Raw genomic sequence first — 23,853 nt, forward strand, 5'->3', positions numbered from 1 at the left:
GATATGGGAATTATTTCGACAAAATATATTGTGATATAATTTTTGGTCGTATCGTCCAGCCCTAGTATGGCAGCACAAATTGTTTAGTGAGGAGTAAAGATGCTGCTCCACATCCTGACACATCTGGAGTAGCTGCAAAGGCCTGCAGTTCTCCCTCACACTGCTAAGGAAGAAGAAAAGGCATATCAGGGATCCAGGCAAGTTCCAAAATCAGACATGATAAGATACACAGACAAAAATAAATCAATAAATAATTATTGTTTGACGTGTTGTATATTTAGAAAGTTGGACAATGTCTAGACACATTATAAAACTCCTCTTCTTTTTCTTATCTTTCCTTTATTCCCCCCAAAATCACCAGTTCCACTCATATGAGCCAGGACCCTCCAAATCACACATAAATCTAACACTCTCAGGGTGTGAGGACAAAAATAATGCAAATCTAACTACCGATTCTTTTCAAACTGCTACCAACACAATGCCACTAGAGAACACTAACTATTTAACCAGCTAACAGACACCTGCAGTGGCTAGCAGTGTAATTGTAATGTGCTTGAGTGGAGGGGGAGAAGCATCCTCCAGGTCCCATGTTTTCCACAGTTTGGAACTTGTAATAATTTAATTCCAGTCAAAACAATGTATTTTCCAAAGTGTGTCCCAGAGTCTGGTGCAAGTCTTAGCTTTTTGCACTAGGTAATATCACCAGAGTGTTTGTCTGATATTTGGAGTCACTTAGGTCTTAATTCCGGATCACAACCAATGTACTACTGTATTAGTCAAGGTGACCTCCAGTGGCCAAGCACTAAGACAGCCACTCTGTCCCAATTTTAAAATTGTTTTCTTCACATTTTATTGTGAATTTATACAAATTTGAAAATAAAACACAATCGCCTAGCGCACGCTCTAAAGCTGTACTGACCCGAAACTACACAAATAAAAGGTGGTCTCTGACTTTAGCACAGTGCGGCCAGTCAAGAAAGCTGGAAAACAAGATCCAGGAGTTGGAAATGAAAGGAAATATCCCTGAGCAGGTGGTAAAACTATGCACTGTTGTTTGTAATGACTGCAATTTGGAAACCACTCGTAACCAGAGACGTAAAAGGAAATCAAATTTTAATGCAATGTTTTTTTGAGGAAGTAATGGTGATGATTCAATGGTTAATTTTTTTCCTCCCTCATTCTGAGGTTAAAGAAATCCTTCCACCTGCAGCTCCTGCACACAAATGTTCAACTTTTAGACCGAGGGCTACATCTGTTCCAAAACGGTTACTTATTCCCTGGTAGAATTCACACGGAAAATGTGGGGCAGCATTCCTAGAAGACCTAAAGCTTTAGAGACACAAAAAAAAACACCACTTTTACTGATGGAAGCTTGTTAACACCTTCATTGTGTTGCCTTTATTCCCTCTTCTCGATCTGAGTGAACTGAAACACTTGGGGGCAGCTATGGTCTAAAGGTCAGAGGGCTTTCTCCTCCCTCGACATCCACAACCGAAGTGCCCTTGAGCTAAGCACATTTAAAACATGTTACACTTAACATGTTGCTAACTGCTAACTGTCTCTGTGTGAACTGTCAAATCAGATTTGAGTCACTATCATATGTGGTTCTAATTTGGATTCATATCGATTCATGTGACCTCAATGTGAACGATCAGACCCCATGCGTCTTGTTGCAAGTACATACGCCAAGAGCTTACTCCTCAGCCAGTATGAGGCCACCTTTAGGCCACCACTGCCCTCTTTGGTCACATTAGTCAATAGTACTGGCCAACTTAAAAATCATTTTGAAATGAGGCAGTATCATAGTAAGATGTGGAAGCTGTTAGTCCTTAATGTTTGATGATAATCTGCTCTAATCTGGTCTGAAATTGGGATGTGCACATGCCCTGATGCTTTAAGTGATTTGATATTGATTCCATTTGTATCAATATTCCAACCAATTTCAGCCATTATAGTGCCATTTACTCAACACATATCCGGAGAACTCTATTAAAAACCCCAAACATAGGGAAGTGTGGCTCCACTGCATTTGTATGTTCAGCAGGGCGAATTAGTGACGGTAAACGCCATCTGTTAAGCTCATTAATTCAGTTTCTGTAACTTCTGTAACTGCTAAGCACAGCCTCAGAAAACACAAACAAACGGAGCATGTTCCTGTTAATTCTTTTATTTATTTATTTATATAAATCTCAGCAAATGCCCTCTTCCAGCTCCACTGTGATATAATGCTTTATTTGCAGCTCTGAGCTCTTTCTGGAGCTTCTTTAGCTCATGGGAGGTGTCCAGATGGGAACAGATTTATTTGGTTTGGGAAATAGTTTGTTGTTGGAAACGTGCGGTAGGTACAGGCAAGGAGCTGGGGCTGTGTGGCATCAATGCTACCTGCAGGGCCCCTGGATTTATCAAATTATTTCAATACTCCACATAAGCCAACTAAACAGGGGAAAACACTTGACAGGTAACAGCCATACACCAGTCAGAGAGAGAGAGAGAGAGAGGCAGAGAGAGAGAGAGAGAGAGGCAGAGAGAGAGAGACACACACACAGAGAGACAGACAGACACAGAGAAAGAGAGAGAGACACAGAGAAAGAGAGAGAGAGAGAGAGAGAGAGAGAGAGAGAGGCAGAGAGAGAAACAGAAAGAGACACAGAGAGAGAGAGAGAGAGAGAGAGAGAGAGAGAAAAAGAGACAGAGAGAGAGAGAGGCAGAGAAAGAGATACAGAGAGAGAAGCTGAAGTGCTGAAGCCAGTGTGTAGAGCCTCTTAAGATAAACTGAAGCACCTCTTTACAGACAAAAATACCCTGTACAACTATGAACAGAGCAGTGGTGTGTCATGGGCGGCCGAACAGTGTGAATAATACAGTACACTTTCAAATAAATTACAGTTACTTTAATTTGGTCTAGAGCTGTATATGAAACTACATTCGGTCCAAATATGAACTTTAGTGACATCCCATTCTTAATCATCCCATTCGACCCTTTCCCATCTACAACAGCTTCAACTTTTCTGGGAAAGGCTTTCCACAAAGTTAAGAGTGTGGTTATGGGAATTTTATACCATTCTCAAGTTCTTCACTCATTCATGTGTTTAAGGACCTTGCTTTATGCACTGGTGCGCAGTCACGTTGGAACAGGAAGGGGCCGTCTCCAAACTGTTCCCACAAAGCCGGGAGCATGAAATTGTCCAAAATCTCTTGGTATGCTGAAGCATTAAGAGTTCACTGGAACCGAGCCCAACGCCTGGAAAACAACCACAAACCATAAGCCCTCCTCCAACAAAATTTACACTTGGCAAAAAGCAGTCAAAGAAGTACCATTCTCCTGGCAACTGCCAAACTCAGACTCGTCCATCAGATCACCAGACACAGCTCCACAGCCTTAGAATTTCATGGCGGCGTGCTTTACACCACTGCAGCCGATGCTTTGCATTGCGCTGGGTGATGTATGTCTTGGATGCAGCGGCCCGGCCATGGAAACCCATCCCATGATGCTCTCTAGACAATAATCTGAAGGACAGATGAAGTTTGGAGATCTGTAGCGATTGACTCTGCAGGAAGTTGGTGACCTCTGCACAATAGGCAACTCAGTAAATGCTGACTGTCATTTTAAATGGCCTATCACTTTGTGGCCGAGTTGCTGTTGTTCCAAATCACTTCCACTTTGTTATAATACCACTGACATTTGACTCTGGAATATTTAGTAGCGAGGCAACTTCACAACTGGACTTACTGCACTGGTGAACTAAATTCACTGAGCTCCTGAGAGCAACCCATTTTTTCACAAATGTATGCAGAAGCAGTCTGCATGCCTTTGTGCTTGGATTTATACACCTGTGGCCATGGAAGCGAGTGGAACAATTAAATTCAATTATTTGGATGGGTGAGTGAATACTTTTGGCAATAGAGTGTATATGTTAGAGCCTTGCAATGGATTGCTCTCTATTCACTGGGTGTTCAGTGGAGTTCCTTGGCTCCAGACTCAGTGTGACCCTGACTCCAAAGACACAGAACACTTGTGCAATGATGGAGAAATTAGCCCACCATGACTTTAAAGGTGAAGTTGGCAGATACACCCAGAATTAGCTTGAGCCCTTAAAAAAACCATAAAGGACTACACACACACTATTATATATATACATATATACAAACACACACACTCTGAACTGCACTAACTCTCTGATTGCACAGTATCTAGTGCATTCTCTATCTCTCTCACTTCACACAGGCCTTCAGACACCCACACGGACACACAAGCTCACACCGCCAGAGAGAAAGAACAAATGAGAGTAACCAAGAAAGATCAGCTTTACCACAACCACAGGAAGTACACCACAACCACATGAAACACATAAATGTATCTGCAGATCAGAACCGTGCAATGTCTGTCAGTGCTGTGTCTCACTCTCTCAGTGCTGGCTGATATAGACGAAATTTAATATTATAATCTATCCTTGTATTCTTCTCTTCCAAATGATACCAAGGGGATATTTCACACACAGATTTATTTCAGATATTCACAAAATTTATGAATGAGTCCGTGTCAATTTTGCATCACATCTAGCCCAAGAAAAACCCACATTAACACAGTGGGCTGTGAGGAGTTTAGCTGTGTATTTCTTCCTGTGGCGGAGTGAAGTGTTTGAGTAGTTTGAGCAGGATGCCCAACTGCTCTCTTAAAAGGGCCATTGAGGAATTAGCTCAGTGCATGCTGGGTATTGTAGTGTGGGATCACTGGCGATCACTGTGAGGAGTGTGGTGTGTTCTCTCTGTGTCTGCGTGGGTTTCCTCCGGGTGACTGTCTGTGAGGAGTGTGGTGTGTTCTCGCTGTGTCTGCAAGGGTTTCCTCCGGGTGACTGTCTGTGAGGAGTGTGGTGTGTTCTCCCTGTGTCTGCGTGGGTTTCCTCCGGGTGACTGTGTGTGAGGAGTGTGGTGTGTTCTCCCTGTGTCTGCGTGGGTTTCCTCCGGGTGACTGTGTGTGAGGAGTGTGGTGTGTTCTCCCTGTGTCTGCGTGGGTTTCCTCCGGGTGACTGTCTGTGAGGAGTGTGGTGTGTTCTCCCTGTGTCTGCGTGGGTTTCCTCCGGGTGACTGTCTGTGAGGAGTGTGGTGTGTTCTCCCTGTGTCTGCGTGGGTTTCCTCCGGGTGCTCCGGTTTCCTCCCACAGTCCAAAAACACACGTTGGTAGGTGGATTGGCGACTCAAAAGTGTCCATAGGTGTGAGTGTGTGAGTGAATGTGTGTGTGTGTGTTGCCCTGTGAAGGACTGGCGCCCCCTCCAAGGTGTATTCCCACCTTGCGCCCAATGATTCCAGGTAGGCTCTGGACCCACCGCGACCCTGAACTGGATAAGCGCTTACAGATAATGAATGAATATCTTGTGAAAGGAAATATCACATCGTCATCAGCTTATTTCCAGGTTTCAGTTTGGTGTCCAAAATAAATGGATATATTTCTATATCTGCTACCAACAGCTGTATATCGACACAGATAGTGATACCCTTCTTCTCTCTATTTTATTTAATGCTCCCTCAATCTCTTTCACACTAGGCTTTGCCCTCATCCATGAAACAAAATAAATAAATCTCACTCTCTCTCTTTCCCTCTCATTGCAAAATGCTTTTCTTCTCAATGACTTTCCAAAAACACCAGAATCTGTCCTGCTACTCGAACCGAGGAAAAAAGGAGAAGAAGGAAAACAACTTCCTATCAGTGTGGCTAGGACTATTTTTATACTGTAGTACTGAGTAGTTTCTCTTCAACGGCTAACTTTAAAAGAAAGGCTGTAACGGCTGATCAGGGTGTGGGTGGATCCAGGGGCCAACTCAGAATTACTGGGAGGAAGGCAGGAACATCCATCCATCTCAGAGCATCACACACACACACACACCTGTGGACATTCACACAACCAACCCACCGACCAACACATGCTTGGACTGTTGGAAGGGACTCCTGCAGATACAGGGAAAACACACCAAACTGAAATGAGCATCGAACCCATGTCACATACTACACTGCTATTTATTCTTTAAACAAAAGCCTCCTTGTTTATCTTTTCTCTGTAAAATATTCTAGAATTTACTATTCATTTCCGTTACTTTTTTTTCTTTTACCAAGCACTGCCAATTTCATTCACCCACAACGTCACTGCTACATAACTTTAACAGCCCTGCACTCTGTGTGAAACCGATACTTCGACCACACTTTTTCGGTGATGCTATCTGTGAGAGAATTGAAAATCAGGTTTAGAAGTAAACAAAGATTATATCCCACAGAGGAAGTGTCAGAGCAGGTTCCTAGCTGCGAGTCTAGATCATGAAGATAACACAGACACTATGAAAAACTAAAGCTATAGCGCTTCAATAAATAAAAATCTAGTTTTGCATCTTGTTTGTCCTAAAATTTACATGGTGCCTCTCTCTCTCTCTCAATTTAACAGGAGCTCTTAAAACTACTTAAGATGTAAGCTCTCTTAAACACTCCTTATACACTGTGTGAATGACTGTAGCTGCGTTACCATAAAAATAAATATATACTGCATACAAAAAGGCTATTTTTAAAGCTTATTCTTCACATACACTGACAGAAAGACAAAGGGATAGTGTACAGTGCATTTTAAATGTAAATATACCCTCAACAGCACGTCTTATTTTACTCTCCTTAGATAAATAAACTGTGTACATTTCCATTAAATATTATATATATTCCATTAAAACATCATATTTATATCTTATCAATGACTTAAAATTCCAAGTTCAAGGCTGAGGCAGTGACTTAAATTTACAACTGAATTCAAACACGGTCTCTTACTAAACATAGTGAAGAAGACGTCCCTCTGAGGGTAAACCCCAGCTACGCGAGGACAGCGGCTGAAGAGGGCAACATTTACGAACATGAAATTCTTCTTTGCATTTTTTGGGAGTGTCTGTGATATCAGTTTGAATATAATCCAAGCTTCTGTGATGTCTTTGCAGGATTTCGTCTTCCATTACATCACACCGACCTGCTTCTGTGAGCGTATTAGCCTGGCTTTATCCTCGACATCTCCTTGACACCCTGTCCGTCACTGGGTGGGTCTAAGCAGGTCACGAGCGCTGATAGAGTCTCAACGGGTCCAAACGGCCCTGAATATTGTTTCAGGAGTGTTCAAAAAATAATATTACATATAAATAACTATAAGCCGAGTTCATTTGAATATTCTTTTGTTTATACATTCCTTTTCAGTAAAATATGTTGGAAATTGGGCGGCACGGTGGTGCCGCAGGTTAGTGTCGCAGTAACACAGCTCCAGGGGCCTGGAGGTTGTGGGTTCGATTGACTGTCTGTGAGGAGTGTGGTGTGTTCTCCCTGTGTCTGCGTGGGTTTCCTCCGGGTGACTGTCTGTGAGGAGTGTGGTGTGTTCTCCCTGTGTCTCCGTGGGTTTCCTCCGGGTGACTGTCTGAGGAATGTGGTGTGTTCTCCCTGTGTCTGCGTGGGTTTCCTCCGGGTGACTGTCTGTGAGGAGTGTGGTGTGTTCTCCCTGTGTCTGCGTGGGTTTCCTCCGGGTGACTGTCTGTGAGGAGTGTGGTGTGTTCTCCCTGTGTCTCCGTGGGTTTCCTCCGGGTGACTGTCTGAGGAATGTGGTGTGTTCTCCCTGTGTCTGCGTGGGTTTCCTCCGGGTGACTGTCTGTGAGGAGTTTGGTGTGTTCTCCCTGTGTCTGCGTGGTTTCCTCCGGGTGACTGTCTGTGAGGAATGTGGTGTGTTCTCCCTGTGTCTGCGTGGGTTTCCTCTGGGTGACTGTCTGTGAGGAATGTGGTGTGTTCTCTCTGTGTCTGCGTGGGTTTCCTCTGGGTGACTGTCTGTGAGGAATGTGGTGTGTTCTCTCTGTGTCTGCGTGGGTTTCCTCTGGGTGACTGTCTGTGAGGAGTGTGGTGTGTTCTCTCTGTGTCTGCGTGGGTTTCCTCCGGGTGACTGTCTGTGAGGATTGTGGTGTGTTCCCGCCTTGCGCCCAATAATTCCAGGTAGGCTCTGGATGCACCGTGACCCTGAACTGGATAAAGTAAAGTAAAGTAATTTTCAAAGGTATCTAAAGAATTTTTTCTCTGCTTTATCTGATCTGAACAGCCATAACGATAGCCAAGCTAAAGAGTTTGTAGCCATTGTAACATTATTTACTTTATTTTATTTTTATTTTTTTAAATAAGGAAGCATACTGCACACTGTAGGTAGGCATTTGTGTTTAGACTTTGGCTCACAACATCGGACTGATTCTCTAGAACCTCTAACCATCACTGTTGTTAAGTAATTAAAATATAAATAAAGTGATATGATGAAATGAAACGGTGATAAGACACTTGGATAAAACACTACACAGGATGTGAACGAACCACAGAAAAACCACTGGACGGAACAATGTTTTTATGGAATTTAACCACTTCTTTAACCACTGTCCACTTTTTTTTTTTTTGGCAAATAAAACACAAAGCTAATTTACTCCAGTTCCAATTAATTTACCCATCTCCAAATAAAAACACAAATAAATCACAATCATTGTGTAAAGGCCTCCAGTGTCTGAGTGTTTTCGAGGAACGTGTTGGGTTCCGAAGGCTAAAGTAAAGCCAAGGTTTCCAAACTACATTCCGGAATATTCACGTTATTCCGGCCAGCCCTAGTCTAATAACCTAGTCCTAGCAGACGTCATTATAACACTGGGCGTGACAAGCCAGGAAGTTTTGAATTTGTTTTGGATTTGCCGTTCTCAAGCAAGAATAAGACAACAATGAAAGAAGCAATTAGACTGTGTGTTTGCTGATGGCTAGGTTCATACACATACACCCAGCACTGCTCCGTGAAACATCGGCTGAAGTGCTGCATCCGGCTGAAGTGTGTGAAGACACCTCTCCCAAAGGATACTATTATAATGCCATCATTTCACAATATCACTGCATAATTGCCACAAAACTCCCCCCCCAACCAACCCAAAAAACAGACAAATAAACAAACAACGACAAAAAAAACCCATTCCTGTTATGTGTTTACTTTGATTCATCAAGATTTGAGACATGTGACCATGAAGATGCATTCCTTTCCAGTGCTAAGATCTTGCACAACTATTCCAATTTATGATGCTAATGAGTATCATAAGTTGCTTCATGGAAAATCAATTGATTACTGTGAAAGGGGAACTCCTGAATGATTCCCTTTTCCCCCTCCGGGTCTGTGTGAATAAAAAGCCCCTGTGATAAAGTTGAGCCTAATTCCTAGAAAACACCCTCCAAAGGGGTAACAGTGAAGTCAGACTGTTCCTTGGCCCACTACATCAAAGAGCTTATTGAACACATACAAGGGCCTGCACGCCGCTGTGTGTTACACACTGGATATCGAAACCCTCAATAGATTCACACTGTATGAAGAAGCAGAGATGAGACCGGATGATGCAAAATTACTTTTTACTGGATCTCATCTCTCTGCACACGCAGACACAGAATGCAGCAGAAATGGAATCTCTAAGATTTGGCTGAAACTCACAGGACATGGTTTTGTCAAAACACCACAAGGATCAAACACCACAGCAGCTTCTCCCATACTGTTTCAGCTCCTGTTCTTTTAAACGAGAATGAGCGAGAGATCAGTTCAGCGTGAGAGTCCAAGAGTGAGGAGCAAAAGATCTGGCGTTTGCTCATTTCTCTTTCTCCTCCATATTTAATTAATACTCATTTCTATGCACGCATAGCCCTTTTTTTTGCCTTGTTTAACCTCAGCTTTGCTAGCTCACAACCATGGAGAGAAGGGGTGAGCCTTGTAGGGAGGCGGGGTCAGTGCAGCAGCTGCAGGTGATGACATAGGGCATTTTCACACATGAAAATCCGGACTAACTTCCGAACAAAGGTTACTATTTGGTTCCATTGTATAGATTTGGTCCAATCAGTTTTGCTTTCACACTGCAACACTAACACCATGTTGTCCTCACTGAAAAGATGAGCGAACAGATTCATTTCTGCTATGTTCTACTACTACTTATTTGTAGCTGAGATCAAGCTTTATCTTATGTAAGACACAAAAATACATCGCACGTGCAGTGCCCTATCTTAGTTATTTAGCAGCTTCTTATTCGCATTTTCCGTTCCACCTTAAATCACTGAACACTGTGCTCTCTGATTAATTCTGTGACCCAAACCACACCAATCTTCACTTTACCTTTCACACTACTGAGTGCCCTTCTGATAATTATGCAGTATTCTTAATACCCTATGTGGTGTGCTAGTGTGTGGCTTGGAATAGAGAAGAATATCACAGTGGAAAATGCAGTTTTTTAAGTTTGACTTTTCATTTAAGTTTACTACAGTAACAACATAAAACCCAGGTCAGTGGCTGTGTGAAACTGGAGAGGCGTCTTATACGTTTTTCTATGTTCTGCTCACGTCTCTCTCTGTCATTTATACTGCCTCAACTTCCTGTAATTGGTCAGAAAGTCAGAACCATCTAGAAAAACTTTGTCAAACTCAAGAGCGTAGGAGTGAGTTTGGTATTGGAGGTGTGGGGTGGGGGTATATTTGCTGAGTCAAAGCCCACTCCATACCCATAATATTACGTAGCTATAAGCTAATTCCTATGTAGATTAGCATTTGATTAACATTAGACAGTGTGGCTCTTTCCCAAACAACATACAATACTATGGAACTTTGAATACTACACTTCAGAAAGCAGTATATTGTGGTATATTGTTTTTTTTACTGTACTATTCAATGCAACATTAACTTGCTGCATGTTTACAGTGCTTTCTCACAACCTGAACACAGCTGATATTAACGTTAACTAACTCTCTAATCCTCTTGTGTTACTCTAACAAGACGCTATACACAAGCCGCATTCATAACTGTAATTAGCTGTCAGTGTTGTGTGCCGGGCTCTTGAAACTGACCTCAAGCCCAGAGCTGGTAAAAGCTAACTTTATAAACCAGAGTCTGACGGTGAATTGGAGAACTGATGATTGCAGAAGCTTTATGTTTGAAAAGGCACCTTAACGAAAGCTGAAAGAAGATCCACTTTGTTTGACTTGCGGCCAAAACACGTTAACTTCAGTGGTGCCCTTTCAAAATAAAAATCCGCGGAAAAAACATTTTCTCTGTGGTATGATTTCTGGGCGGGGCAAACAGCTGCTTTCAATTTTACGATGGGACACTTCCCCTCCGCCCCCCACCCCACCCCACCACGGTTCCTACACCAATGTTCACACTGCACATAAACAGGAACTTAGCTCAGTTTGATCCAGACCAAGACCACCTCTTTTGTTCTGGACGGCGGTCTGAGACACCTATCACACGAGCGATTTTGGCGCTGACCAAACAAGGCATGTATGAAAGCACCGTTACAGAACAGAGGGGAATAAGAAACAGGTAATGAAACGTGGCTGTGGTAGAAAAGGGCTACGTCCAAACCAACACAAACCTGAAGTAAACAGGCTAATCATAAAGCTTTGGAATAGCAATTCTCCCAGTGCAGACCTCCAACCTGAAGGCAAGTCTTGCACAATCCATCACGCTACCAGACCGGTAACACAGAATTATTTAGACATAGATTAAATATGTGAAATCTGAGACGCAGCATAACCCAGGTCACACTAGGGACGGTAGTTGCTACTTTCAGTCAGCCCACAGCATGCTACAGTAAATATACTTCAGTTTAAAATCACCCGATAGGAAAAAAAACACCCTCTCATGAGGTCTATTAAAAGGGGATTTCCGAGTTCAACCTCTTTCCCTCTGCTGGAGAAGTTTCATTCGACTGGAACAACAGGTCACAAAATCCCATAACCCACTCCAACCACTGCTGAACGCTGAAGCACTGGGAATGAACAAAGGGGAAAGAACACACTGATCACAAATATTTACTGAGCGTTTTGAAAAAAGGAAAAGAATCAGAAAGGATACAAGCACGCTGTTGTTCAAAGTGGCGATCCTTTAGTTGTCATAGCAACATCCCGTTTCTTCTGTTTGTTTTATGGAGGAGGTTAAATATGAATTTGATTTCCTTCTCTCCCTGTCTCTCTCTCGTCGATTGAACCTACGAGACGTTTTATGAATGAACGAGACCGATCGCTCGTTGCTGCAAAAGAGAAAAAGCACTAATGGCCTTGGAAACACATAAAAGATGAGCTTCTTTAGAAACGATTGAGTATTAAAAAATTAAATAAAATCCCCAACCTTTACAGCCTGAAAAACTAAGTGGCACTCATTTGAGGTGTGGACAAGCTGCAGACAGTTTTATTTGCTTTGTCTCTTCTGTTGGAACAGGATTTGTACCACGTTTGTCACCCTAAGCGCATTCACTAAGCAAGTGTTTAAATAAAAACTTTACACAGAAGAGCTTAACTCTCAAACCTTATAAGATGTGGGGTAACTGTAAATCAAATAAACAAGTTGCTGGTGTTCCTAGCCGTCCTAGAGCCCAGACCTCAATGTCATTAAAAGCGTCTGGGAGACACTGGACCATGAGAAGCAGAAATAGAAGCTTGAGTCCTGGAAAAACACTTCTGCAAATTTCCTCGAAATAATTGAAGACAAGTTTCCTGATAAAAACAGAAGCTGGGATAGAAGCAAAGGGATAGAAACGACTGTCTGTGAGGAGTGTGGTGTGTTCTCCCTGTGTCTGCGTGGGTTTCCTCCGGGTGACTGTCTGTGAGGAGTGTGGTGTGTTCTCCCTGTGTCTGCGTGGGTTTCCTCTGGCTGACTGTCTGTGAGGAGTGTGGTGTGTTATCCCTGTGTCTGCGTGGGTTTCCTCCGGGTGACTCTCTGTGAGGAGTGTGGTGTGTTCTCCCTGTGTCTGCGTGGGTTTCCTCCGGGTGACTGTCTGTGAGGAGTGTGGTGTGTTCTCCCTGTGTTTGCGTGGGTTTCCTCCGGGTGACTGTCTGTGAGGAGTGTGGTGTGTTCTCCCTGTGTCTGCGTGGGTTTCCTCTGGCTGACTGTCTGTGAGGAGTGTGGTGTGTTATCCCTGTGTCTGCGTGGGTTTCCTCCGGGTGACTCTCTGTGAGGAGTGTGGTGTGTTCTCCCTGTGTCTGCGTGGGTTTCCTCCGGGTGACTCTCTGTGAGGAGTGTGGTGTGTTCTCCCTGTGTCTGCGTGGGTTTCCTCCGGGTGACTGTCTGTGAGGAGTGTGGTGTGTTCTCCCTGTGTCTGCGTGGGTTTCCTCCGGGTACTCCGGTTTCCTCCCACACTCCAAAAACACATGTTGGTAGGTGGATTGGCGACTCAAAAAGTGTATGTAGGCGTGAATGTGTGTGTTGCCCTGTGAAGGACTGGCGCCCCCTCCAGGGTGTATTCCTGCCTTGTGCCCAATGATTCCAGGTAGGCTCTGGACCCACTGCGACCCTGAACTGGATAAGCGCTTACAGATAATGAATGAATGAAAGGTAGAGGCCATATTATACCCCTTCTGCAAAAGTGAACACAGCTCTGGGGTCTTGATGAAACACACGGGATCAAAGACCACAGCACTGTTCTTCCCCTGTCTAAACAGTTCTGTTCAGTTTCAGCGCCTGTTCCTTTAAATGACAAATGAGCCACAGCTCAGTTCAGTGCCAGAGTCCAGGAGCGGGAACGGAGCAGCAGAAGCACTGGTTTTAAACTATTTTCACTCAGTTCTCTTTGCTTGGCTCTATTTAACCTTGATATTGCACTCTCACACAAACCCAGGCCCAGCCCTTTGATTGGAGAGACTCAGACAAGGAGGCGGGACCATTCTAAAGTGTCTGCACACAAGTTTGTCCGCGATATGTCCCCATTAATCAGGACACACAGAGCTCCAGCTCCTAGCCTCACCCACTGATTAGTCACAGTGCAAGAAAACATAGGTCGAGGTCAGGATAAAACAATATAATAAAGAAAATGCGTGCAGTTTTCTAAAAGCTGGCCTTTTAGAAAACTCCCCTCGTCTCGGTCCGCCCCCTAGAGTGGCCAACACCCCCCCCCCCCTCCTCGCCAGACCAGTTGAGTAATAGGAACAGAATTATTCAAATGTCTGATTTATTTCGCGTGACCCTGTCACAAGATAACCCCCAACACTCTTCCCTTCACTCCTTTAAGAAACAGCCTCCTCCTCCTCCTCTCTCTCTCTCTCTCTCTCTCTCTCTCTCTCTCTCTCTCTCTCTCTCTCTCTCTCTCTCTCTCTCTCTCTCTCTCTCTCTCTGTTTCTGAGATAGAGAACAGTTTAAATACAACGCTTAATACAGCCCTCCTCTTCCAGAAATGCAGGATATTCATAACTCGAATATTTCTCCATTCTATTTTTTGCCACGACCTAGAAATAGGAGGGCATCTATTATGATAGGTGCAGCGCAGGTCCTACTGCTCATGCTTTTTCCTTTCTCCTCCTCCTGCACAGCGCAAGCAGTCTGACAAAAAACAATTTTCCAAAAAAAGGACCAAAACCATGATCCATTCCCCTCCCTCCGTCTTTGATGAAGAGCTCTGTCAACAGGAGTGGGCTCGGACGACAGCACTGAGAAGAGGCGAGACGGAGGCTTTTCATAGATCGTGATGGAGAGCAGAAGTCGCACATATGTGCCCCATCAGAAATTTAGGAAAACACCCGAGGCGGTTTCTCAGCATGTGCTCCCTCTCCCTCTTTCTACCGATGTGTTTCAATATTCCACATATTAACATTAGACACAAGAGGGCCCTGAGAGTCCTTGGGCAGGGACCTCTAAATACACAGCTGAGGAAATGGCAAGAAAGTCTCTTTTAAAACCCATTATATGAATCCTGGGGATACTGTTACCCACATTTCCTATGATTTGTTTACGATGTGGACCTCTAGCTTTATGAGACAGACAGAAGAGAGATCACACTAGTGTTTGAGCTTCAAAACATGGACCTAAAAGATAACCACAATTAACTGTGGTGTCACCATCCTTCATTGTAAGCCAGGTGTACAAGGACATTAATGCGAACAAGACTGAATACGGGTGGAGTGGGGGGTACAGGAAGCAGAGCAGAGTTTCTTTATCAAGAGCCTATATTTATGCAACAAAAAAAAAAAAAAAAAAAATATATATATATATATATATATGCAAACCTCAGAATTAAAAACCAAGTACAGTGGAACCTCTACCTACGAACTTGATCCGTTCCGTGGTTCGTAAGTGGAAAAGTTCGTTTCTCGAGTCAATTTTCCCCATTTAAAATAATGGAAAAACAATTAATGTGTTCCAGCCCCCGCCCCGAGAGTCACCCTTTTTGAACTGATATATGTTTACAACACTCTCAAATTAGTAAAAAAATACATGTAGCGTTACTAAAAATAAAAGAGAAATACAGTGGAAACAGTAATAAAAAGGAAATAATAAAGTTGTAAGTGGTTACACATCGCTACCTTGAAGACGTGACGACTGGCTGGAGCAGTAACACAGGCACTGGCTGTATGACGGGAGGTGGGGGGTGGGTGGAATAACGGAGAGTAGGTGGTGAATGTGGGGAGACGAAGCGTAGATACGGCTTAACTTAGCACGAATTTCACTCTGCTATTTACACTAATGCTAAATTGCTAAAGCTACAATGTGCTAATCTTAAAAGCTCACTCAAGTCTGGGCGCTGGGAGACTCGCCGATTGGGGTCAGTGGCCATTTCCAGCCGCCGGCTCGGGTTCGTTTCTAGAGTCATGGTTTCGTTGGTGGAGGCAAAAAATATTTAAACGCCGGTTCGTATCTTGGAAAGTTCGTAAGTACAGGCGTTCGTTAGTAGAGGTTCCACTGTATACACAATTGATGAATAGCTAAATATTGGGGTACAGCTTAAAAAAATAAATAAATACATTTTACAAAGTTCACCGTGTGAAATTCACCTAAACATTTGATCTGTGAAACAAGAGTTTGTTCTAAGAATCCAATCACAAACTCAATGCTATCAATGGACAATTCCCATTAAAACACAAAGAATATCTTGAGAAAGTAACAATTTAAAAACATCTTCATAGAAAATAAAAGTGCATTATTTCACAGTGAGAAACTAGTTTTCTCGACCTGAATATTATAAAGCACATATACTAATAACACACACATAACCTGTGAGAAACTCGACTCAGGTGTGATTTTCACCATATTTCAGAGGGACATTTTCAATACCTTCGCACTAATGGTCCTGCCCCTGATCATCAGAACACTTCGCCACATTCACATCGAGAGAAAGCACTCGGCGCAACCCAAATATAACAGAAGTCCACTGACCCCCTAAATCTGGACCATTAGAAATTCAATTTAAAGTTTGAGCTTTCACCCTGTGTCAAAGTGTGCCGAGGGACCATTTCCAGTTAGAAGTGTCTGAGGCAAGGTCTCAAAACTCATAGCAATCATTCGGCAGTCATCACGTATCCCACCGATCACTTCATGATACAGAACCTGTCCGAGATTTAGTCAAAGTCTTCAGAGATAAAAGCAAGTCAAATTGCAAAGAGAAAGTAGTTTGCGCTGCCCTCGCAAAATGTAGGATACGGCAGCGCCTTGGGCCACAGCCCTGCACGAGTGGCCTCCATAGTGACAGAGAGTAGCAGCGGAGGAAAGAGTGGGCCAGAAAAATCACTCCAATCTAGGCTACTACTGTCCCTCAAGTCCTGCTGGAGTCTTGAGCAGAGAGCAGGCTGGAACAACACTAGTGTGTGTGTTTAGAGGTGGGGGTAAAGAGGCCAATGTGCATGTGTGTGAGAGAGAGAGAGAGAGAGAGAGAAAGAGAAAGCTTGTGCTCTCTCGTTCTCTCTCGCTCAGAAACACAGGCGCAGACGTACACTGAGCACCACGTGGGCGGACGATGCTTAAAAATCTGTGTTGTTGCCGTAGTGACGGGCCTCCAACACCCCCCTCCTCGGTGTGTCAGCTTCCGTACAGCTAAAAAAATTTGTTTGCTCTACACCACCTTACAGAGAGAGAGAGAGAGAGAGAGAGAGAGAGAGAGACAGAGAGACAGAAAGAGAAAGAGAGAGAGACAGAGAGAAAGAGAGAGAGAGACAGAGAGAGAAAGAGAGAGAGGGATTTCTTAAATGGCGCTGTAACACAATCACAGGGAAATGCATGGGTCAAAACCACACTCAAGTCTCATTTTCCACAGAACACCTCCTTTCCTCCTTTTTTTCCCTTCCTTTTTTGAGGAGAGCTACACTTGCTGCCCACACACTGCCACCTGACAAGCGCTGAATACGCAGCCACTTAAAGCACAGTCTAATTACCTCATTCACAGGGTGTAGTGGTCAGCTCTGCTTTCCAGCAGTCTACATAACTGTAAACCATGTGAGCTCCGAGCACACTTCACGCTCGCGCTGAACTGCCAAACACACGCAAATCAGCCAGACGCAATTTGCATTGAGGTCTAACCGCACTGAACTGCTTGAGGTCGGCCCGTCAGATGAACTCCACCGCGGATTTGCATGAGCCACGTTAGCGAAAGGCGATGACAATGAAATAACATCTAACTCATCAAATCTGATGTAGTGTAATTGTCACTAAATGTGTGACTGTGAGGTTTCCACACTCAGTCCAGGGATTTAAACCTGTAAACATGTTTACCACTAGGCTACCAGCCACCTTGCTGTACTGGGCAGTGTCTACCCAAACTCAAGACTTCACAAAGATGAACACACAAGTAAAAACATGCTATAAACATATTTCAGTGAAGCCAGGTAAAACAGTCCTCATTTATAGGTGGTAAAATATCAACATCTGGTCCCACATTGGCCATAGACTGATCCCAGCCATCTGCAGTGACGAAGTAGATATTTCTGTCATTACACCCTTGGGAATCACATTCTTGCCCCTAAGCTGGCCATAAGCTCCAGTACCAACTATCAGCTGGAATCGAGAGTTGTGTGGGACACAGAGAAAGAGAATGCTCACACACTTGCTTTGCACGGTGACGCAGCAGGTTAGTGTCGCAGTTACACAGCTCCTAGGACCGGGAGGTTGTGGGTTCGAGTCCCTCTCCGGGTGACTGTCTGTGAGGAGTGCGGTGTGTTCTCTCTGTGTCTGCGTGGGTTTCCTCCGGGTGACTATTTGTGATGAGTGTGGAGTGTTCTCCCTGTGTCTGCGTGGGTTTCCTCCAGGTGACTATCTGTGAGGAGTGTGGTGTGTTCTCCGTGTACGCGTGGGTTTCCTCCGGGTGACTGTCTGTGAGGAGTGGTGTTTTCTCAGTGTCTGTGTGGGTTTCCTCCAGGTGACTGTCTGTGAGGAGTGTGGTGTGTTCTCTCTGTGTCAGCGTGGGTTTCCTCCGGGTGACTGTCTGTGAGGAGTGTGGTGTGTTCTCTCTGTGTCAGCGTGGGTTTCCTCCGGGTGACTGTCTGTGAGGAGTGTGGTGTGTTCTCTCTGTGTCTGCGTGGGTTTCCTCCAGGTGACTGTCTGTGAAGAGTGCGGTGTGTTCTCCCTGTGTCTGCGTGGGTTTCCTCCAGGTGACTGTCTGTGAGGAGTGCGGTGTGTTCTCCCTGTGTCTGTGTGGGTTTCCTCCGGGTGACTGTCTGTGAGGAGTGTGGTGTGTTCTCTCTGTGTCAGCGTGGGTTTCCTCCGGGTGACTGTCTGTGAGGAGTGTGGTGTGTTCTCCCTGTGTCAGCGTGGGTTTCCTCCGGGTGCTCCGGTTTCCTCCCACAGTCCAAAAACACACATTGGTAGGTGGATTGGTGACTCAAGAGTGTAATAAGCGCTTACAGACAATGAATGAATGAACAATCTGATGCTCAAGAACAATGTCAAAAGAGAACTTCATGAGAATTTCATTTTCTTAAAAAAATAAAAGAAATAAAAATTCAACATCCTTATTCACCATACAGTATCCTTATTACACTCACTATACACACGTCTTGTTTGATGCAGACAAAAATGTTTTTTCTAATGGTTTTGACCGTACTGTTTATGAAAAAGCAGTTTTAAAGAAAATGGTGGCAGCTATTCAATTAACACACTTATGGATCATATACATACACAGAAGTAAACCTGGGGGGAAAGTTAACTTCCCATTCAAGTCCCACAAAAATAATCAGCAACTGGCTTTACACTTCGTTACGTCTCACACATTTGTGAAGATTTCAGAAGGTTCTTGAGAAAAAGGCCTTTAAAATTCACCCTCTCGACGCTTTGGAAAACAAGGGCACATTCTCGGTTCTCTGCTTTGTGATCATACAGACAGTGGAGTGTCAGGTCACAACGTGGCCTAGTTATGATTTTCTGTTTCTGAATTTACTTTCTGCTGCTCTGTTTAGCTCCCTTACGGAGTGTATCCATTTTAGAGCTCTTCTAGGCATCGATGCTTTACAGGCTTCACACTTGCATAAGAGCCCAGTAGTAGTCACCAGCCTGGAGAGGACCAGCTCCTTCTACAAGGTGAACACACTCACACAAGCATGTGTGTTCATTTGTGAGAGTCTCATGCATGAATTCCTAGAGCGTACTTAAAATTTAATTAAAAATTTAACTTAAAAATTTATTTGGTGTTATTTATTTGTGTAATTTGGCAAAAACAGATATTGTAATATGAACACAAGTTCAGTACATAATCATAGGGCTTTCATTACAGTTATTACAGCTTTGACATCATTAAAAAGACCAGTGGGCCTGTAAATTGTGTTTAAAGTTCATGATGAATGAACAGAAATATAATCATTTTTATATATATTATGACTTATATAATATACGATAGACACAAATGAGAAACTTTCATTTTCCTTTCCTTCATTCAAATCAACAACACTACAACACTAATGTGAGTTCAAAAGATGTAGGTGAAATGAATTAATTATATGCGTGGGAAACCCACGCAGACACAGAGAGAACACACCACACTCCTCACAGACAGTCATCCGGAGGAAACCCACGCAGACACAGGGAGAACACACCACACTCCTCACAGACAGTCACCCGGAGGAAACCCACACAGACACAGAGAGAACACACCACACTCCTCACAGACAGTCACCCGGAGAAAACCCACTCAGACACAGAGAGAACACACCACACTCCTCACAGACAGTCACCCGGAGAAAACCCACGCAGACACAGAGAGAACACACCACACTCCTCACAGACAGTCACCCGGAGAAAACCCACGCAGACACAGGAAGAACACACCACACTCCTCACAGACAGTCACCCAGAGGAAACCCACGCAGACACAGGGAGAGTTCAAAAGTCTGTTCCATGAAACTTCCCATACTCTCCCTCTCTCACACAAAACTATGTAAGTCATTGCTTCAGGTGCCTGAGGCACACAATACACCTCACCAGCTGCCACCTGACTGTAGGCCGAGGTGACTTCCCGGGTTCACAAAGTGACACACCCGTGCAACTGCTTAGCCAAGGACACAACGTTCTGGCATGGAACATAACTGCCTCAAGACACAGCCTTCAGAAAGTGACATGCAGCTAACCCTTTTTAGGTGCCTTTGAGTTTGGAGCAAGTGAAAAACAGACTTTAAAAGAGCTTCCAAACATTGCTTCTCGCATGCATGGATGTTAATGCCATGCTATTACTAACGGAGGTGCCTCATATTTTCATTATGATTATTGATCTGATGTTGAAACGGTATTCCCATTCAAAGTCAGGAGTCTAATAGAGATTTTCCACTGTGTGGCATCGGCGCACCCGCTGTCTTTGAAAAACACAAAAATGGTGGCAGTTACCAGGGCTAGACGATATGGCCAAAGTTTATATCACAATACATTTCTAAATTTGAGTCAACACGATAAAAACAACATAAAAGCCAGAGGAAAACAGCCGAGAACAAACAAGAAACATGCTATCACCTATTTACTTATGTTGCTTTTGTTTTTTAGATTGAACATGGCTACACGCTACAATTCTCTCAGATTCCCCAGTCTTCCTTGTTGCAGTGTCCTGCTCTTGATTAATTCTTTCGTCAGTCACTGAGACAAAAAGCTTTTGAACCTTTTGTAAACCCCACGGCGTAATGTAATGAGCCTCTATTATTTGGATTTTTAAAAAATGTAACTTGGACATTTTACAAGCAGCTAATTTGGGCTGGAGCTCTGCTTTTCACAGCGTAAACAAGTCCCTCTGGCCAATCAGCGCTCTGCAAGGTTTACACATCCCATTTAGTACCTACTCCGCTCACTTCGTACCAGGTGCGAACAGAGACTAAAAACGTACCCGGTTCCAGGGACCAGGTCCCAAATTTGGCCTGTGGAAAAGCAAAACAGCTGAGCCAAGCCAAGTCGAGTAGGGTACATGCAGTGGAAAAGCACCATACAAGTTCACAAATGGCCTTGCTCTCTTTCTGGGTCCTCCTCCTCCTCCTCACCCAACACAAACCCAATGCCAGACAGTGTGGGAGTCTGTAAGCTCACAGAACAGATCTGGACATTTCACGTTCTCGTCCAATTCCACTCAGTTTTCCAATGGCACTGTGTATATAGCACTCTTGGAGGGCTCCTAGTAAACCGGTGGAAGTGACAGCATAAAACTGGGGAGAAAACCGTTCATATAAAACCTCTCTCCCCCACTTAGTTTAGACTGACATCATAGTAAGTGTCTGCAATTCCAGCTGCTTGTGAATGACAGCATTCCACTGCCTGCGAACTTGAGCAGCAAGTCTAGCATTTCAATGAAATTACTATGGGTCAGTTATTTTAGGGGACATTCAAGTTATGAGTGCACGGACTGGCTACATATTGGATCTGACAGCCTGATCTGAAACGTCTAAATATTCAAGCTGAACACAGCAGGTCAAAGACAGGTCACAAAGAATGTTAAACATTTAAAGCCACCCTGTATCTGCAGTTTTGTCTACTGCGCCCCTAGCCACATTTAAAAAAAACGCTATAGAGAAATAAAGAAAGGCAAGAAGCCGAAGTGAGGAAGTTATTATCACAGCAGAGAACACTGCGGTGGACTACTTTTGTGAAAGTCTGCAGGTGAAAATGAGTTAGTGCTGGCCATACTGTTTGAAGATTAAAACATGCACGGCTGAGCACTGAAAACATTTGGTTTCTGGCATAAGGACTATGCTTTTGTAAGAACAGAACTGTAAAACGATAAAGCGATAATTGTTAAGTCATAGTTCAGTGACTATGTGAAATCTCCCACGATAACCATCTCACATTCTATGGCTGCAAAACTGAACACATCAACTACTTATTTGTGTATTCCTCAGTTAACTAAGAATAGCTGACATTAAATGTTGGTACAAACAGGACTTATCGTTATTCATTCATTATCTGTAACCCTTATCCAGTTCAGAGTCGCGGTGGGTCCAGAGCCTACCTGGAATCATTGGGCGCAAGGCAGGAACACACCCTGGAGGGGGCGCCAGTCCTTCAAAGGGCGACACACACTCACACCTACGGACACTTTTGAGTCGCCAATCCACCTACCAATGTGTGTTTTTGGGAAGGTGAAAACACCACACTCACCCGGGGGAAACCCACGCAGACACAGGGAGAACACACCACACTCCTCACAGAGTCACCCGGGGGAAACCCACGCAGACACAGGGAAAACACACCAACTCCTCACAGACAGTCACCCGGAGGAAGCCCACGCAGACACAGGGAGAACACACCACACTCCTCACAGACAGTCACCCGGAGCGGGACTCGAACCCAAAACCTCCAGGTCCCTGGAGCTGTGTGACTGCGACACTAACCTGCTGCACCTCCGTGCCGCCCCAGGACTTATCAGTTTCTGAAAAATCACAGGGTTACTACATAACAAACAGTCTGCTCTTCTGAGATTCCAAAGGAAGTAATAAACCAATTGTGATGCAAATAAACAACACAAAAAAATGAAGGTTATTTAATAGTTTTACATCAAATCTAATGCTGGGCTCTTAATGGAAATCCACATTCCGAACATAACACTAGTCAAAAACGTCTAAATGCTGGTCCACATCAGTCATCATTGTTGTCACCAAGTCAGCAGCAGCAATGGCCATGATCTGTCAAACGCATTCATTTCACTGGCAATGGTTAATAATAAATCAGAGGCCAAACACCGGTGCATATTTGTTTAGTTATTGTAATATGATTCATGTGATTAACAACGAGAATTATATGTAATATAAAGACTTATCTTCCCAAAGCAATACACGTGCTGGACAAACCTGTTGTGTGATATCCAGAGAGTTAAAAACGATAAAGACAAAGTCCAACAAGTCTATTCTGTTGTAACCGATCTTAACTGAAACAATAACAGTCCCACGATCACGAGCCCCATACCGAGAAATATCATAGTGATTGTATTAAAGCCATCACCATGAAGTCCCAGTAGGTTTCAACGTAGCACTACATCTACACACTCCTTTAAAACTGACCTTATGATCCGTCCTCTTCTACATACACAGCCACAGCTGCGTTTAACACACATCCTTATAAACACTCCAAATACATGTGTTTGAAAGGATTACCCCATATACCCCCATAGAGCACATTGTAGAGATCCGCACAACTTTTTACCTTCGGAGATGTGTATCAGCCCCTTCTAGCTCTGTAAGAACCTGATTCATCACTCTGGGCGTCTTTTAGCTCGTAGCAGCTAGCGCCAGAGGCGTCTCGGAGGAATGCTGTGTTAAGGAGTGATGATGATTTGTCGAGTCTGAGCGCATAGCTCCCATTTGTCTGCATCAACAAGCATCGAACTGATAAAGCATTCGCTGTGAGCGACGGAAGGACAAATTGCCTGGCGACAGACACACAGCCGAGCGCGGTGACACAGGAAACATTCCACACCAGGGGCCAACAACTATTACAGCAGCGTTGATTTATATATAAATAAATAATAAAGAAAGAAAGCAAGCTGCAGTTGTTTCATAAAAGTGAGCAAGTGAAAAGCATACAGGAATTTATGGTGTCATAAACTTCAGGGCTGTAAGATATCAGCAAAACATTAGATTTCGATCTTATT

General features: G+C 43.9%; 1 protein-coding gene across 2 annotated transcripts in view; it reads right to left on the reverse strand.

The window, feature by feature from the left end:
- LOC136675516 (guanine nucleotide-binding protein subunit alpha-11) overlaps positions 1-23,853 on the reverse strand; it is a 56,352-nt gene that overhangs the window by 19,450 nt on the left and 13,049 nt on the right. The gene's annotated exons all lie outside the window — the stretch shown is intronic.

This window comes from Hoplias malabaricus, chromosome X1, assembly GCF_029633855.1.
Source record: "Hoplias malabaricus isolate fHopMal1 chromosome X1, fHopMal1.hap1, whole genome shotgun sequence".
In the NCBI taxonomy this organism is placed as follows: Eukaryota; Metazoa; Chordata; class Actinopteri; order Characiformes; family Erythrinidae; genus Hoplias; species Hoplias malabaricus.